Raw genomic sequence first — 18,005 nt, 5'->3', positions numbered from 1 at the left:
TTCTTCCACAGTTATCATACAGTCTTTCTCAATGTGACCCTGATCATGCCAATTTATGGCAAAGGCTGCAATGAAATTGCCACACCAAGTAAGCTAAAAGTGCAACACATCATGTTGTCAAGCACCATGTATAAAAATTTTTTGACAGATGCCATACTGTTCAGTGTCCTGAAATGAAAATCGTTATTTCACACTCAAGAAAGAAGGCTAGATTAAATCTCATATTTCCCTGAAGGGGCACTACTCCACACAAGCAAGTATCATCGAAGGAAGGTCTGCTGACCACAGAGGTAATATCTGCACCTTCTGGGCATAGTGATCACACTGAAAACAGCAGGAGACAGATACCAGTGTCATCTGTGAGCAGAATCACATTATGAAGGCTTTTGCTGGTGTTTGTAAACCTCAGAGGAAGTCTCTAGCATCTGCTGCTGGTGGGAGAAGCTGCAAGGAAGGTTTGTGGAAGAACTGGTCCAACACGGGCATCACCAGTGAGGCTTTGGAGTGAAATAATTCTGAAAAACTTTAAAGAGGTTGTAAGCTTGAGACCTCTGCTTTTGAAGGAACTTACAGCAGTAAGTAAAGCTGTTGACACTATAAGGAACATGATATGCCAACGGAAAAGTACCGAGTACCCAAAATTTGGTTCTGTGATAATCTATAAGGCAAGCTGACACAGTAGAGCAAGGAATGCATCGCTTCCAAGAAGACCATGAGCTACAGGATGCTAGATTTTCACAGCTGCATGGAGAAACAAATTAACACAGCCACACTTGTTCAGGCTGAGACAAAATTCATTCAGGGAAGAGCTGAGAGAACTGATTCAGGGCATTTTGCAAGGCTACAAATTGCAGCAGGCTACTTAGGAATACCTGGAAACATTCTCCAGGAACTGACCATAAGTGGAAAAGGACAAAGTGTAAAAAGTGGCAACCAGAGTCATTGTAGAGCAAACATTTTTGCTAAATGCAAATGAGTTAAAGAAAGAAGATTGTTAAAGGTGAGTTGTCCTAGGGTATTTCTGCTTGCAGTGTTAGTTTTTCCTCTTTAAAGTTTGTCACTCTGGGCTGTAACACCGAAAGGACAGCATAAGTAATTGCTGAAGAGTATAGGGAACACTGGCAACTAGCAGTATCACACCACATCAAGGCTGCAGAGAGAAGCAGACTGCATATTTCCTTTTCAGCAAAAGTCATTGGATTAGAAACCATGCAGATAAAAATGAACATGTACTGTAATAATTCTCTTGGCAAATCAACAACTTGTCTATAACAGAGATAGAAAAAAAATACTGGAGGCCAATAAATGGACTTTTGGTAGTTGTGACCATATAGATGGGATGTGACTTCCCATCTGGCTGTCTCAGGGGCTCTTGCAGTCTTTTGGCAAGATGGGGCAGGTAGTGAAGGGTTTTAGTGCTCCCCCAACTTCCACAATGAAACAGAATTGAAAATTACCTTCTCTGAGCTACTCAGAATCTTTTCTAGGTTCTGCATCTCCAGTAAAGTCTGGCCTCTTGTAGAGGGAAGAGAGCAGATCCCAGAAGTAATATAATCGTTCAGTGCAGGGGGGCGTCCCCATGATGCCAATGCTGGAAGAAATTCTTCTACTTCTTGTGACATATATTTCACTTCAACACTGTAACTAATATAGCTTTGGGCCTGGAAATGCTTGCATACATCATTTGTAGAAATGCGTACTGTGGTTTCACTGATTTCCTTGGGACTATTCTTAGGAATGAAGTTACTCATGCAACTGATTGCAAGCTTACAGTTTGAGTGTCTAATTTCACACTGTAATGAATAACCTGATTATTTCACCTTCTTCCAATATTTGAACACTTTTCTAGGCACGTGATACTATGTTGGGTATCATGCTTGTGTGCTAATTAAGACTTGATGTTTGCTATTTATACACAATAATTCCCTCTAGCATATTTAAGATATAGCTGAATATTCCTGTTAAGGTATAAATATGTTATTGATGTGTTTCAGTAGGGATTCCCATGCATCAGCAGTTTTATATGTCACTGCAAATAAGCATCACGAAAAAATGTATCATCTACCACACCTACTTTCAACCCTCTATGTGACGATAACCATTTTAAAGTTGTACAAAACACTGTTGTCCACCCTGAATCTACCCCATGATCCTTTATGTTAAAGCCCAGAGCACTGCTCTGGAAGTCATGTTAGAACATGGAAACATGAGTCTGAAAAAAAGAACTTTCCAATCATTAATTACATAATATTACAGGTTATAGATAGACTGTAGCATGATTTTTAAATTCAGAAAGTGAGCAAGAAATGACCTTTGGTATTTTTTCTGTTGTTGGTTGGACCAGTTCTCCAAACGCCACGGCTTCAGAATACGCCCTGTCCTCTGCCCAAGAGTGCTTTTTGGCGAAGATTTTTCAGTATATAGACAGAGGATTCTAAGTTTAGAAATAGAGAACTTTCCCCCTGACGCTTTATTTAAATGTGAAGATGGTATGCAAGAATCTTCTGGGAAAAGTAGCACTAAGGAATATAGTTGGTCAAGAAACGAAATGTCTAAATGTGCTTTGGAGGTATGCTAGAAATTAAGTAAAGCTTATTTTTTTAACACCTTCCTATATTAGCTTTTCTTTCAAAGTTTTCTGTTCTAAATAGTCTGGTCTAATCCCTTTCTTTTTATAATCATAGATGTTTGGCTTTCTACATTGCTTTGATCTGGGATGCTATTGAATTTTTTGACCTGCTGAGCCTTTTGTGTTTTCACAATTCTCATTTGTTAAAGGTGTGATTTAAATGTATGTTCTAGGAAAGGTATCTGAATGCCAGAGTCTTTTGTGTTTAACAAGATTCAAAGCATGGTAAGCTGACATATGCCTATCTTTCAAAGCGCTCTATGTAGCTGGTTGAGATCATGGCCATCTGTAATTTAATATCTGCCAAGTGCCAGCTGCAACTGTGGCACTGGTTCGGCAGCCTTCAGTACAGTACCTGCTGTGGACAGCTTTGCAACCATATCTGAGCTCAGGGTTGGGATTAGCTGACAGCTTGAAACACAGGAAGGATGAAATACAGAATCTTTCAGAAAGTCCTTTTTTGTCTGCGTCATCATTAGAGAGACAGCTGGAAGGCTAATGTCCTGGACCGTCAAAATCTTCACTAAAATATCATGTTTCTGAACATGTGAAGTTCTGTCTTGGCCACGCATGTGCATGTTCAGAGTGTCAGTGCTGACTATGAGCTACGTATAAATAGTTTTGCTACTTTCTCAGACTGCACACAGCTGGCAACTGTTGTTCAGTTGGTAACACAAACTTTTACATTATCTAATACTAAAAAGAGATTGCTTCAACTTGCAAAATAGGTTGTAAAGGGTTTTATCACACAATATCACAAGGTAAGCAGCTCTTGTGACAAGTTTTAGATGATTTTCTCACTCAAAATAAATGTCTGTGTATCCTAGAAAGCTGTCTCAGCTGGAGCTGGCAGTAATTTTCGACAGCTATTTTTCTTGTAACAAATATCCACTTCTCTATCAGGTCTTAGGAAAAAGGTTTGTGTGACAAAGGGTATTCACAAAAGCTAATCTTGACAGTCACTTTAGAAAGAATGGTGAGTTGCTTTGAAATGCTTTTCAAGTTGGACTTCTCCCCTCCATGAACTTTCTCTTAACTATGACAGTCTCAAAAGTCTTTGCAAATGCCCTATTCACCTTGCAAAAGATTTTGACTGGACCATGTTCTTTTGAGTGACCAACAACCTGAAAAAACTCATCTAGAATGTGAAAATTTGGCTTCATTCCATTGCTGTGTCATACTCCCATTTCAGACATTGTAGCTCCGACCCATGGGCTAAATGGGAATGTCTTCTCCATATCTTGACTTTTCACAGGAATTTTCATAGGGTTCTGCTTTTATCCTGAATCAGAGTAGAATGGCTTGTTGAAATGTCAGGTTTAGAGAAAAATTATTTCGCATTTAGCTCTAGTTTTAGCCATATTTAGTATTTCCCAAGGTTCTGTCCATCCTGGCCATGAACAATGCCAAGGATGGAGCATTTGGCACTTCTTTGGGCAACCTGTTCCAGTGCCTCACCACCCTCGCAGTAAAGAACTTCTTCCTGCCTAAGTTTAAACCCATTACCCCTTGTCCTGTAGCTACAGTCCCTGACAAAGAGTCCTTCTCCTGTATCCTTGTAGGCCCCCTTCAGATATTGGAAGGCTTCTCTGAGGTCTTCACGCAGCCTTCTCTTCTCCAGGCTGAACAGCCCCAACTTTCTTAGCCTATCCAAGTCCAGGTAGACGATGTCAGCTGCTCTGCCCCTATCCATCAGTTCCATAGCCCCATCATAGAAGGCCACCAAATTGGTCAGACAGGATTTGCCCTTAGTGAAGCCATGTTGGCTGTCACCAATCACTTCTTTGCTTTTCATGTGCCTTAGCACGCTTTCCAGGAGAATCTGCTCCAAGATTTTGCCAGGCACAGAGGTGAGACTGACAGGTCTGTAGTTCCCTGGGTCTTCCATTTTCCCCTTCTTGAAAATGGGGGTTATATTTCCCTTTTTCTAGTCATTGAGAACTTCACCTGACTGTTATGATTTTCCAAATATGATGGACAGTAGCTTAGTAACTTCATTCGCCAGCTCCTTCAGGACCCATGAAGGGTTTTGCACATTCAGGTTCCTAAGATGATCTCAAACCTGATCCACTCCGAAAGTGGGCAATGTAGGAAAAATTTTAACGGTATGCACGTGCTTTATGGTAGTTTTGGCTATGGTCTTCTGAAAGGCAAGTGCTAAGATCTATTAAACCATGTTAAAATATTTCAGTCATTGTTCTGGCTCACAAAAGAAACTCGTATTGTTTATATGGTACAAAAGATTTCACAGTATTCTTGGAGTTGTTAATCTTGGATGGTTTCACAGGGCTCATGAGAATTCCAAGTGAATGTTTGACTGTAGAGTTTAACTGACTCCTTCAGCAGTTCATATCATACAGGGGCTTTAGACAGCTCATGCTAAGAAATCATCTCACAGGTTCTTAACACCAGTAGTCCTAAGATCTATTTTCTAAACCATCTGGGAAAAAAAATCTCCTCCTCACTGCAGAAATACCGTTTCCAAAATCCACTCAAATGGGAAGAAGATTTGAAGGACATGACTTAACTAGAGTCTTCTAAAAGCAAATCTAAAATCCAGCAGGATCTGAGCACCACATAGAAAATTGTATCTTGGGGAAAAAAAAATATGAAGCAGATTTCAGTGGAAAAATTTCAAAAATATGAAGTTTATGTTTATGACTTTTGGTTCATTGTAAGTCCTAAAGACAGCCAATAGTTGCACTAAAGTCTTCAAGGTTTGCTGGAGTCCTTGAAATTAACTTTGTGTCTGAAGGTGTTTGAATAGTGGTATTTTAAATCCCTGATCTGAAGTTAGATGCCAGGGACTTAGATACCTAATTGACCTAAATGGATGCAAACTAATGTACCCGCATTATTTCACCCTGTGAGAATCTTACCCTGTAACTTAATGAAGTGTGTAGCTTCTGAGTTGTGTCAGCCCATAAACACATAAATGATCATAATATGATATGTAGCAAATTGCTAGCTCTGATCAGCAAAATTTAATAACAGTATCTTATTCTGGGAATAACGACCATAAAATCTAACTCCTGTGTAGTCTTTTTCAGGGCTACAACTCCTACTAATTCCTACTAGGCTTGAAAAACAATTTTCATTTTCTATGGCCAGTATCATTTAATACTCCAAAGTGGCACAGAAACATGTTATTCCCAGTAAGTTGAATTCAAACCAATTGCTATAGAAGTGCAGCATTCTGGTTAGATATAAATAGTCCTGTAGCATTATTAATAGATATTGATTTGTCTGGTTTTCAGTTTCCTATTTGCATGTCTCTCAAACGCTGGTAAAATGCAGCTGAAATGCCCCCTTTGACAGAATGAGGTCTTTGTTCTGTAAAACTGGCCACTTCTGGGGATAAATGCATATTAACCCATCTGTGAGAGTCTGATTCAAAGCCTATTGAAATTAAGGTTTTATATACAGGTCTGTATTTGGTTATACATTATTTTACCTATTTAACCCCTTTATCATTAGAGACTGTGAGATGCAGAGAGGTGAGGCAGGTAGAAATCATAGATTCCTCTTCCCATTTCTTCCATTTTCTTTCAGTTACTCATATCTGTTGATCAGGTTCAGCAAAATTTGTCATGGGGTGAAATCTTTAGGACAGCTGTTCCCACAAATCTTGAAGAACATTATTTAGTGTTATAAATAAAGGAAAGATACTTGCATAGATTGGATGAACTTAGCCCTTATAGACTGTGCTGGCCAGCCCGTGCACACATGCTGGGTGGTTGGTTGGCATAACTTAGTTTGCACTGATCTGCACAGTAGTTGATAGATAGGTTCTACAAAAAAAAAGGTTTACATTTCAATTAACGCCTCAGTTTAGCCATAGGTAAGATATTTTAAATATATGCCTATCTCTACATTGAAGGGTGTGGGTCCTATCTACTTTACAGAATTTTATGTCAAAAGTATCTCTAAGCATCTATGACATATAAGGTATCAAATTCAGTTTAATGTCATATTCGTATGGATTAGTACAAAGTTTTAATTAAAATTCACTGAATCATAAAGCTTGGATGAAAGGACGTGGGCTGGATGATCAATAGTCACCTTAGTTTGTAAACATTATTATGAAAGACACTGAATGAAATGAAAGAAATAGCACTGAATGAAATTGAGTTTTTAAGAAGAGTGCAATGAAAAATTTAACTAATGTATCACAGATTCATAAATACTTGAGTCAACTGATCTTTCACCATCATGAGTGCAACTCGCATCCTTAATAGCCTGAAATTTTCCATGAATGGAATCTTTATTTATTTTCCCCAACATAGTTCCTTCACAGCTTGTAACTGCATATTTCATTCCTTGTGCCATAACAATTGTTCTCTCCATCATGAATGTAGTTGAAACCATAACATTTCATCAGGTATTTCTTAACAAAGAAATAAGACTTGCTAGTAAAGATCTCTATTGGAAAGAGAGATGAATCTCACCATAATCAAACACAGAATCCTGAGGCATTGCTGAAGTCTTTGAGCTTCTTGACTCTACCCCTCCAAAATTACTTGGATAAACACCTGAAGTCTTAAAGATCTCATGTTTTCTTCTTTACAGGGAGCTAGGTCAATCCTGAAGAATTCTTAACATCTGGAAATTCACCAATTTCATCTGCTCTAATCTCAGACTGTATGGGATTAGTTTTTCCAGTATAAAATAAAATTTTGCTGTTTGATTTGAATTCTTTCCTTGCCCACACCTAAAACACTTCCTAAAATAGAGTCTTGAAAATGATCATAAACCATTTCATTGGAAATGCTGATGCTTTATTTACATAGTCTATTTCCTTACTTTTAATTAAAAAGGGTAATATGAAGGTTCTAAATGGTCTGATCATTTAAAGAGCAAAATTACTGCAAGGTACCATGAAAGAAAATGCTTTGGCATTCTTTAGGCCAGTCTGACACCAAACTACCATGATATGCAGTAATGTACCATAACAGCATATTGCCCTGATAGGCAGACAATCAAGCAGTCAAAACATCTGATAATTGAACTTCTCTGAAGCATGCCACAAAGTCATATAGGCATCACATGGTTTTCCTCAAAATCTAAAAAAGAAAAAAGAATTGGCATTTTGGTCTTGATATTCTTATTTTAGACAGTAAAAATTTCTAACATAGTGGTTTTCAAAAAGTTTCAACCAGCATTTGGAAACACACTGCAGAAATTTGATATTCAAATGTTTGCTTCTTTTGGGTAAGTAAAGTTAGTAATCGAAATGTAAACATTTAGTCATGTAGGACTTTCCAGGTTTTAAGACAAGAGGCTGTTCCATTATTCCAGGATAATAACCTTGAGGAGAAAACCACAACAGTGTGTCTGAAAATTTGCAAGCTACTTAATGCTATAAAACGTACCTGGTACTTGAGACTGCCACTATGTTTCTCAGGGCTACTTTTTCCTAATAAAATAAATCTCTCTCTGTGAATGTTAGCAGAATTTAAAACACGATAACACATGGCGGGGAATGTTTAGGATCTTCTACCTGTGGCACCACTGCCTTTGTAATTGAGTAATGACATTACCACATATGAAGTCTTCAGCTTAAGAGGGCTCTTTGCTGTGTTTTTTCTTAAATTCTGCCTGGGAGTTTTGGTCATTTGATTCTGCCCGCTGTGTTACCAGTTGCCAATAGCTTGATAGGTGTTGAGCTATCAGGGTACGTTATCATGACCTTGGTATATTTACTCTTCAGATGACTTGTCTGTGGTACATGTGTGACCAGAAAAAGTGTTCTTTAGTGGGACTCCACTAGTGCAGTCATTACAAGGGGCCTTTGTTGTGGAAATATTCAGCTAATAATAATATCTTCAACATTTTGGGGGAAGAAAGATTAAACACTCTCTCATTAGAACCTCTCAATGCTAAAGTACTGTTTTTATATAATGAAAAATACTGTTTTAAAATAGCTCAAACAGATAAGATGTGTTTACGTAAGGGGTCTTTCTCCATTTTTACTTCTTACATATATAAGAAATTGATTTGATCACAAGTATGACTCAAAAAGTGTAAGTTTGCAGTGTTATTATAGAACACCTGAGAGTAATATATTTTTGACTATTTTTGCCAAGTTAGGTTTTAAAGAATTCTAGGTAATATATATCCATCAGTTACGTACTCTTTCTTATATTCTAAGGTACCCTTTTTAAATTCAAAACATCACTGCAAAGATCTTCTCCCTTATATTATTTCCCCTTTCTTTTTCTCCATTTCATTCAATACCTGACATTTATTCTACCCTTATTCCTAAGAATTTTTCATTCATTACTGACTGAGCATATTTAGTATCTCTATGTTTATGCCTAATATATATTCTAACGTAGTAAGGAAAGAAGACCAAGGTCTCACAGTCTATGCATGCATCTTGTACACGCTGTGTGAAGTACTGCACAGATGCTGTGTCCAGCCTTCGTAAAACAAATAATTTCATAGATAATCAAATAATATGGATGTCAGGAAAGAAAAAATTTATGCTGTCATAAAATGGGGAGTGTAAGCAATAACAGTGAGAGGAAAACTTCTTGATGGTATTTTAGTTTCTTCTATATGGTAGTGAACAGACTGCATTTCTTGTTGGAAACAGATTGTGAATTTCACACCATGCGTGCAGCCCCAGGGTATAAAATGCTTATACCTATGGGAGGGGAAAACGGACATACATCTCAAACTGCAGACAAAATTGGGTATCCTATAACATTCTTGAACTTATTTTGCTATAGGTTTTCAAAAGGTGTGTCTTTTTCTTTAAGTTTTGTTTTTTCTTTTTTTTTTTTTTTAATGAATATTTCAGGCTAAAGACTGACAAACAGACATTAGGCTCATGGCCATATTGGCCAGAATCATTCAGTCGTCTGGAAACTGGCTTATGTTTCCAACTGCAGAACTGGTCTGAGAATTGTGTATGACAAATTCTGCCAAAAATTTGCTGTATCTTTACTAATTTTTAAAGCTGTGCACAGCAAATAAAAAGAAGTAGAAAACTCACCCAGTTATAAAAAGATGCACTTTAGTGAAATTTCTCTTGGAAGAAAAGGAAGAAAATATTTTTCTTTAGTTACATTTCAAAATATAACTTCATGTATATTCATATAGATGCCTATACATCATACAAATACAGTGATCAGTGTAATTTACATTCAAATACAAGATACCTGTGAATGTTGTGTCTAGTCATAGCTGCAACTTACTTCTTTCCACCTTTGTCATTTGCAGACTCTTCATTAACATCCTCAGTCCTTTTAGAGGGAAATTGTTTTGAAACTAGGGAAATGATAATTAAACCTGTATACCATTCTATTTATAAGAAAATGGTTTAAAACTCATCAAACAACAGTTCAAAATTATCAGCTTGTTTTCCAATAGGTTGTTTCACTTTCAGAAAGGAATTGTCCTTACTTTACCATCTCCAGTCCACTGTTTTCCACCATTTGGTTCCTCCATATTTTCCATATATCAGACAATATTTTATGATTGAAATTCTAGTCCAATGGGAAGAAAAAGACAAATACTAACAATGTGATTTCTCATGTTTCTAAGCATCCAGTAATTCATGTACATCAACAATGTATGTAATGTTTCATAGAACAAAGAAGTGGTGGAAAAGTCACATGGAAATGGATGAAGAAACCTCAGAGATAGTGAGAATATAATGAAATCTGTGTGAATAGTTTTTCTCAGTCCCTCACTTTAACAGTCACCAGTTTAAGTCCCTCACTGTTAAACACCTTTCTTTCTGAGTACAAAAGACTGAAGTTGTAGTTGACTGGAAGAGTCCCAATAAGAGGACTAAAGGAAATATTTATTGTAGAGATCTGTAGAAAAGAGCGTAAGAGCTGGGAACAAACAGGTAAGTCTGAGAAAGATGCAGCAGTAAAATATCCTGATTTATGACCCAAATGCCAAAAATTGGAAATGCTTTACAGAAATAAAAAAAATAAAAAAAAAAAAAAGTGTTTGGGGACACTGCGCAGGATTAATTCCTTTTTCTTTGCCCCATTATGTCCTTCAAAATACAGCCTTTTTTCTGTTTTCTCTGAAAGGCACATGTATGTCGAACGAGGGTATGCACAAGATAAGGCCAGCTCTTTTTCATCGGAATGATTCTAAGACCCTGGATTAGGCTTCTTAGAGGTGATGTGCCCTGTCTAAATTAAGGTAGACATATAAATTACGGTCATCTTGGTGCTGCTTCAGAATGGTCTACAATCTGAATTGGATCTAAACTCGAAAGAAAGACAGATGAAGAGAAATAGCGCATCAAAATAGTATGTGGGAACTATGGGTATAAGACCTTGTTCTAGCATACTAAATGTTAGTAAAATATCTGTACCTTCACTATATCTCTATTTCCTTATTTGTAAAACTGGGATTTCTCACGTGGAGTGCTTTGAGATTCAGAGATGATACAGGGTGGTAAGATTGAGGTTACTAATTCTTATCAGCTTTAATCATCACAGCTTTGGATTGCTTGTCCAAAGAGTGGAGACGGAGTGATATTTGGCCTGTTATTTAATATGTCTTGAAAAAATTTGATCTTTACCTGCTCTTGCATGAGTAATCAAGGCTGGGACCTAGTGGTTGTGATAATTTTCAACATCTGTGTCTGACTTGTAAAATTTTCGTGAAAATACGTGGCAGTGTATTTATATGAGCTTTAACCAAAAGCTCCACTTACAATTTATGCTGCTTTGTATGATGTACATTTATTTCAAAGTCTTTAAATAATATTCACACCATTAGGAATTATAAAGGGAATGGACATTAGTATTTTTAAATTGCTCTGTTTTTCTCTGCTGTGCCTCTGTGGGAATGTTGAGTGCCACACAAGAGCTATAGCTGAGAAATCCCTTGCTCTCTATGACTCTGATTACTATTATAATTGGAATAATTTGCATTTTTATGAAGATACCATTCTGTCTTCAGGCATCCATGATAGTGCTTGATGTTCTGAAAATCATTTCAAAAGGCACACAGAAATTATTTGCTTTTAGTAGCATGGCTGTTAACCAGCAAGCAGAAACAAATTATTTGGGACCAAAAGAAATTAAAAAGAGTCATAAGTATCTGAAGAAGGAACTGTTGGTAAACAGTATCTCCAGAAATTGTCTACTCCTCAAATGCCTGCAAAGACACATTACTAAAACCTTCTCTTGCAGGCACACTGAGATTCTTGCAATCATATCGAGCAATAAAATTACTATTAGGGTTAGAACCTCCCTCGAAAACAGGTCACTTAATTTCTTTATTCTCCCTGTAATGCCTATTATAGAACTTGATTTTTTCACGTTAGGAGCCTGAGGCTCTGACTGTGTGGCCTCCGGCTGTTTCAAATGCATGCTTAGTCTATGACATACTAGAATCAATGAATAAAATGGTAACACATTGTAATTGTCATTCTCTATTGTAAAAAAGCCCACTTTTCAAGAAAGCAGACTGAAACCATACAGCTGAGGCACTGGTACCCCTTTCACCCCATTAAATTCACAGCGGGCAATATTTTGTTATTTACATAATTTTTCAATTTCATAATGGAGAGAATTTACCACCTCAGAGCTTATGAAATACCACAGTCCAAATGACCACTGTAGATCAGCTGGCGCTTATCTAGTGTCTTTCACACTAACATTAGAGACCTGAAAATGCCCAAATATGCCCAGTGATCAGAGATTCTCTCCCACGTGAGATCTGTAACTCAAGCTAATTTAACAGTCAGTTGATGACAGATTCAGAAATATTTATTCCAGTGAAATAATTCTAGTAATGTCAGTTGTGCCTCTTTCTTTCTATATACTGAGGAAAGAAGACCCCACCCATCTAGAAAGAGCTCCATTACTGACTCACATCTTTCAAAATGAAACATGTGACCTAAATGACTGTCTTAATCACACTGCTTTGAACAAGGTAACTTGTGAATTAAGTATATAAATTACAGAGAATAAGTTAACTGCAGTGTTCAAATCCTGCTTCCTGATGTTTTTATTCCATTAAATTTCTCTGTCACACATGATCACATTGATTTCAGTTGGACTAGTTAAGCAGCATGACACTACTCAGTGAATCACTTTGGGATTGGGTCCAGAGTCATTTAGCGAAGGAGACAAATGCTTCCAATGCTGGTATATGAATATTACATACACTCTTTCTATGTAGGTTTTATTATAAAATACTGCTGTATAATTTCTATTACATACCTGTTTACTTGTACTAGAGGCGTGTGCTAAATTTCTAGATGACCTGGAAAAAGGGAATTAAAATGCACAACTGGAGATACATTTAACATTCAGCATATGTTAAGCAGTAGCTTATACCTTAATACTGACCCCATACAGCTGTTTTGTGCTTGCACTGAAGCTTAGCCTGCTGAAGTCAGATGCTGATTTTGGAGCGTCTATTCACTTTTAAGCTTTGGCTGCATCAGACTTACAACAACAGCTTGCGTAACAGTGAATCAGCAATATTCATTATCTATAGCTCTAACAGAGGCATTCCAAATCATGATTAATCAAAATTCACATATGAATTTAAGGCGCAAAGCACTTTCAGCCTTAAAGGCTCTAGGACAAATAACTCCTGAGCAACTACAACCAAGCATACTGATTCATCTATAGTGGAGAAGTCTTAAACCATACAGTAGACTAAACGACATTTTTTACTGCTAATTTTATTACAGCATTGTTCTTCATGCCCTGCATAATTAAAGGTCTGTCATAATCTCCATTATGAACCTCTATTTTAGCTGGTTTATAACTTTGCCCATAATTTACTCTGAAAGAGAGCCTGCAATACGGGATTTTGTCACAATCATGAGTTCTTCTTGCACTGGCTAAAAATAAAAGCTAAGTTTTTCAGAAGTGATTAATCTATTGCACCCTTATGATTTAATCTGTTAGAAGGGTCATGAATCTCCAAGGGTGGGCGGAAGAATCTGTCTTTTCTGCAAAACAAGCCTCGTTGGGCATCCATCTCAAAATTGTTGCTCTTGTCTAATGGACTGTGTAAGTTTGTTTCTTTTTTGAAACAAAACAGTCACCAGAAATACAGTATTTGGTGTCAGATGCTCACTTGCAATGTTCGATACAAAGGAGCCTTTTTTTCCCAAGTAGAATTTTCCATCGTTGTCTTCTTGTCTTCTGGTACTTAAAAGCAAGCAAATGTCTGAGGGAAAATATTTAACAGCACAGGCATAGCAGATAATTTTAATAGTAAATACTAGTATTTCATGCTTTTTCTGCACATATAGATGTAAAGATTAAAGACTTCCTAAATGAATACTGACACAAACTGCTAGAAATGTTATGAAGATGCAGTCTGGCTATTTTATGACTGTTTCTTACACAAGTACTGATTTTGTAATGGCATATTGTGAAGCCTTATAATGATTTGATAGAATTTCAATCCGTCCTTCTAGGCCTGTTTTTTACTTTCTTTTTTTGCAATGAAATCTGAAACTATTATGCAAAGGACACTATCTACTGTCTCTTATGATCTCGACAAATCCATAAAATGTCCATTCTTTTGTAGACCGTGACATCTTAAAAAGCTTCTGATTTTACTAGCTCTTTTCTGTTGCCCTGTTTATCCTCCCACATCTCAGTAGCACCACTATAAATGGTGCCATTGTTTTCTATCATTACTCCAACTTATCCATTTTCTTATGGGAATTGAATTCGATTCAAGATAAGGGTATTCCTACTTTTTGAAGAGATAGACAGGGCCAGTTCAACTTTACACCTTTTAGTAAACCCATTCAGTGGCTTTACTATGCTTCAGCATCAAATCAATTTTCCTAAAATATCTGGGCCACAGTGGATCACAAGTACTTACAGTTATGGCCGTAACTATTGCCCATGAAGGTAACAGAGGGGGAAACAGTGAGTATTGTGAGGAAAAGATGGGGAAAGAGGAGGAAAACGAAACGAATCTGGATCTTTCTCTAATCCTGCCTGCACTGAGTGGAGGAAATTCATGTCTTTCTGGGTGACCTCACTGCACTCCCTAGTCACGAATAAGGGACACTTGAAGGTAGCTGGACACTGTCCTGTGTGCCTGGCAGAAGAGCAGGGGTTGGTTGAGAGAGATGGTGTAGCATGTGCAAAGAGTTACGGTCAGGTACATTTGGTCACCTGCTGGTATTACTGGCATTGACTTAAATCTATGACTGTTGTGGACGGGAAAGTCTTAGGCATATTTTTAGCAGAAACATAAAAATTTTGACATCATTTTTCTTTCTTGACTGATCCATATATTACGTTGCTAATAGAGGCCTCTCAAGTTTCAGACAGTAAAAGTAATTACCACAATTTCTCGTTTGCCTCTCTCCCTTCCTTTCTGAGAAGGGAGAGGCTTCTGAGTCTCTTTGAATGAAGTCTTGACTGCATAACTAGCCCTGCATAAACCACATCAGCCCCTGTGTTTGTGTGTGGAATAGCAGCATATGCAGCTCTCCTATATACAAGAGAGGATTAAGAATAGATTAAGCACATTCATTCCGCTATTCCCCCAGTCTTATTCTTCCTTTTTATATTGTCTCCTTATTGTGTTTTTGTTCACATAAACAACAACTAAAAAATGAAGGCACCAGCCTTCTAGAGGAATAGCTGTAAATGTAACAAAAAAAGCATGGTCTTTCTTCATGAAAAGCATTCATATAGTATTCAGATTGACTCTCTTGTTTTTCTCCACGTTTGCTCATGCAATGTGTGCATTTGGTTAATATGACCTTTGATGATGTGACTGTAGCAGGAGAGCAATGAGGAGGAGGATTATTAGGAAATAGCAGGAATGTATCTAAGGTGGTTCCTGCACCTTCTTTCATGTTTTATTCTATTAAAAAAAAAAGCTCAATCCTTCTATTAAAATTAATATATGAACCACAGTCACTAAAATAGTTGTGGTACTTTGAAGTTTGACTTGATTGATATGATGCGTAATTTGCTTCAAAGCAAAGACTATCATTGACAGTTAAAGCTTCCACAGAGAGAAAGATGTAGAAGATGCTTTGAGACGTCTTTTCTCGTTACCCTTTTAGCCTTTCTAAAAAGAAGCTTCTGGTCATCACCAAATTACAGGTTTCAGAGAAAAAAATTGCTTAATTTCTTGGTAGGTAGTCTCTTTCCTGTGCCTTCAAAGCATAATAAGGTTTTTCTTATAAATTACCACATTTTGTATGTATAGTAAGAGCAAAAAGAGAGCATCACCTGTCCTTATGTGGACTCTGCAGTACACCCAATCCAGACATCATTGTTTGTGTGACTTTTCTTAAATAAAATCTTACAGTTCTAATTTAAATGGCCAACTCTTAAGAAGCGCTAAAGGAAACTTTCAAATTCTGCTGATTAAACTAACAAGCTTGCTTATTATATTTTTTGGCAATATTTCTTTTTATTTAAACTGCACTGCAAAGCAGTACCTCAGTGGGAGCCAACAGGATGTTCACTGACTAAAGACAAACATTACAACATAGAATTATAATATGCTAATAGCTGAACTACCTCTGCAGCAGTACAGAAAAGAAATTATGACTCAACTATATCTCCTTCCTTGCTCCTCTTAGCTTCAGAAAGAGTGTAAATTAGCTCTCCTTATTGTCCTTTGTGGAGTTGATTTTTGAATGTCTTCTGGTAAGCATTCTGGGATGGCTGAGTTTATTGCTACCATAAACAAGTGTTTCTTAGCTGACAAAACAACCTCCTTCACTGAAAACAAAGTAAGGTTGTGTTTAATGTAAGTTCCCATGAAAAATAATTTTTAAAAAGAGCTCTTATGTTATTTCCCTTGGCTGTGTTACTAATAAGACCATTTGCTTTAGAAAAAGAAAGTTGAAAATTTTTCATCTAAACAGAAGAAAGCTTCCTTCCAACACGTGTTTTTAATAACTGTTCTACCCCCTTATGGTGTCATTTTGTGTCACTTACATTCTGCTGCTCAAATCCCTTGGAAATAGTGAAGCGGGAGTTAGATATTTACTAGACATTTACTTTTTGCTGGTTTAAAATAAGGCCTTTAATCCCTAAGTGAAAGACTTGGCCTCCTCCTCTGGGAAAAGGAGCTGATAATAACTGTGAAACTGTAACTTCTGTGTCACTGAAAGAAGACCTTCGCTGCTTGCCTTGCCATCTTTTCTATTTCTCTTGCTGTAGGTGTGTAAGGGATGTGGAAAAACATTTGCTAGTCAGCCAAACTGCTACATGATTTGACTGTAGGTAATCTAAACCAAAAATATTTAATTTCTGTGGCTGACTACTAAACAGCTGGCAACTTTCATAAACTAGCAGCTCTTCTGGTGTGTGCACACTTTAAGCTGTCTTGCACCCTGGGAAGAACAGAACACATGCAGTGGCCCAGATCAATCAAGCACATGCTTTATTTGGAAGAGGTGCCACAGTGTCTCTCCTTTCGCAGCATAACAGAACAGTTGGCAACCTTTTCAGTGGCATAAAGAGATCTTCCGAAACCCATATGCCTACATAAAATCTCAACATCTTTGGCTTAAAGGAATCATATTATAGAAGAGAATAGGGTGCATATGGTTTCATAATCTTTTCCCCCTGCTACTCCGGAACAATTCTGTCTATAAATACATTTTGGTAACTTGCACAGTTTCATGTTTCCTAAGGCAGATGGGAAATGGCATTCTTTATGACCAGATCTAGTAAATGTCCTGGGATTTGCTTGTTGGCAGTTAACATTCCTGATGATATGTTCCTTGGAACTCCAGTGAACACATTCTACTCTTTCCCAACCAAAAGTTATCAAACTTTAATACAGAGACATGTTTCCCAAGAACAATACTATGTTCAAATATCTAATTTAAATTAAAAATAAAAGATAATTCAAAAATTCATGTTAAAGAAACCTCAGCATGAAATGATAGCCAAGAAGAAAAGTAATTTACTAAAATCAGCTAATATCCTGTATGTGTTTGTGTTCAGCAGCTGATTCTACAAGTGAAAAAAGTGCTCACAGAAATGGAACCTTAACTATAGTGCAAAATAACCATGTCCCATGGAGACTGAGTAAAGGCAGGAGAATTTTTGTGTGTGGGCCCAAGACCATCATTTAGAAACAGCTCCAGCTAACTTCAAAATGCTTCACCTCCAAGCAGAGAAAGTCATGCCTATACTTACTAAATTGTTTATTTTTGTATAGCTGTGTCCTCGAGTGCTCTACATAGTGGCTGTAAACAGTATATTGATAGAGTTAAAAAATTAAATTACAAGGAAAAAGCGAATAGCGAACTGTAGAAAAGAGAGAAGGCAAGGATGTGTTTAGAAATGGACTAGAGAGTCAATAAAGTGGAAAGAAATAGGAAGGCTACTTTCAGCTAGTAACGTTGGCAAGGAACGAGCTATCAGCAGTAAGA

The sequence above is a fragment of the Strigops habroptila genome, chromosome 9 (assembly GCF_004027225.2).
Source record: "Strigops habroptila isolate Jane chromosome 9, bStrHab1.2.pri, whole genome shotgun sequence".
Taxonomy (NCBI): Eukaryota; Metazoa; Chordata; class Aves; order Psittaciformes; family Psittacidae; genus Strigops; species Strigops habroptila.
Note: the sequence above shows the minus strand (reverse complement) of the source record.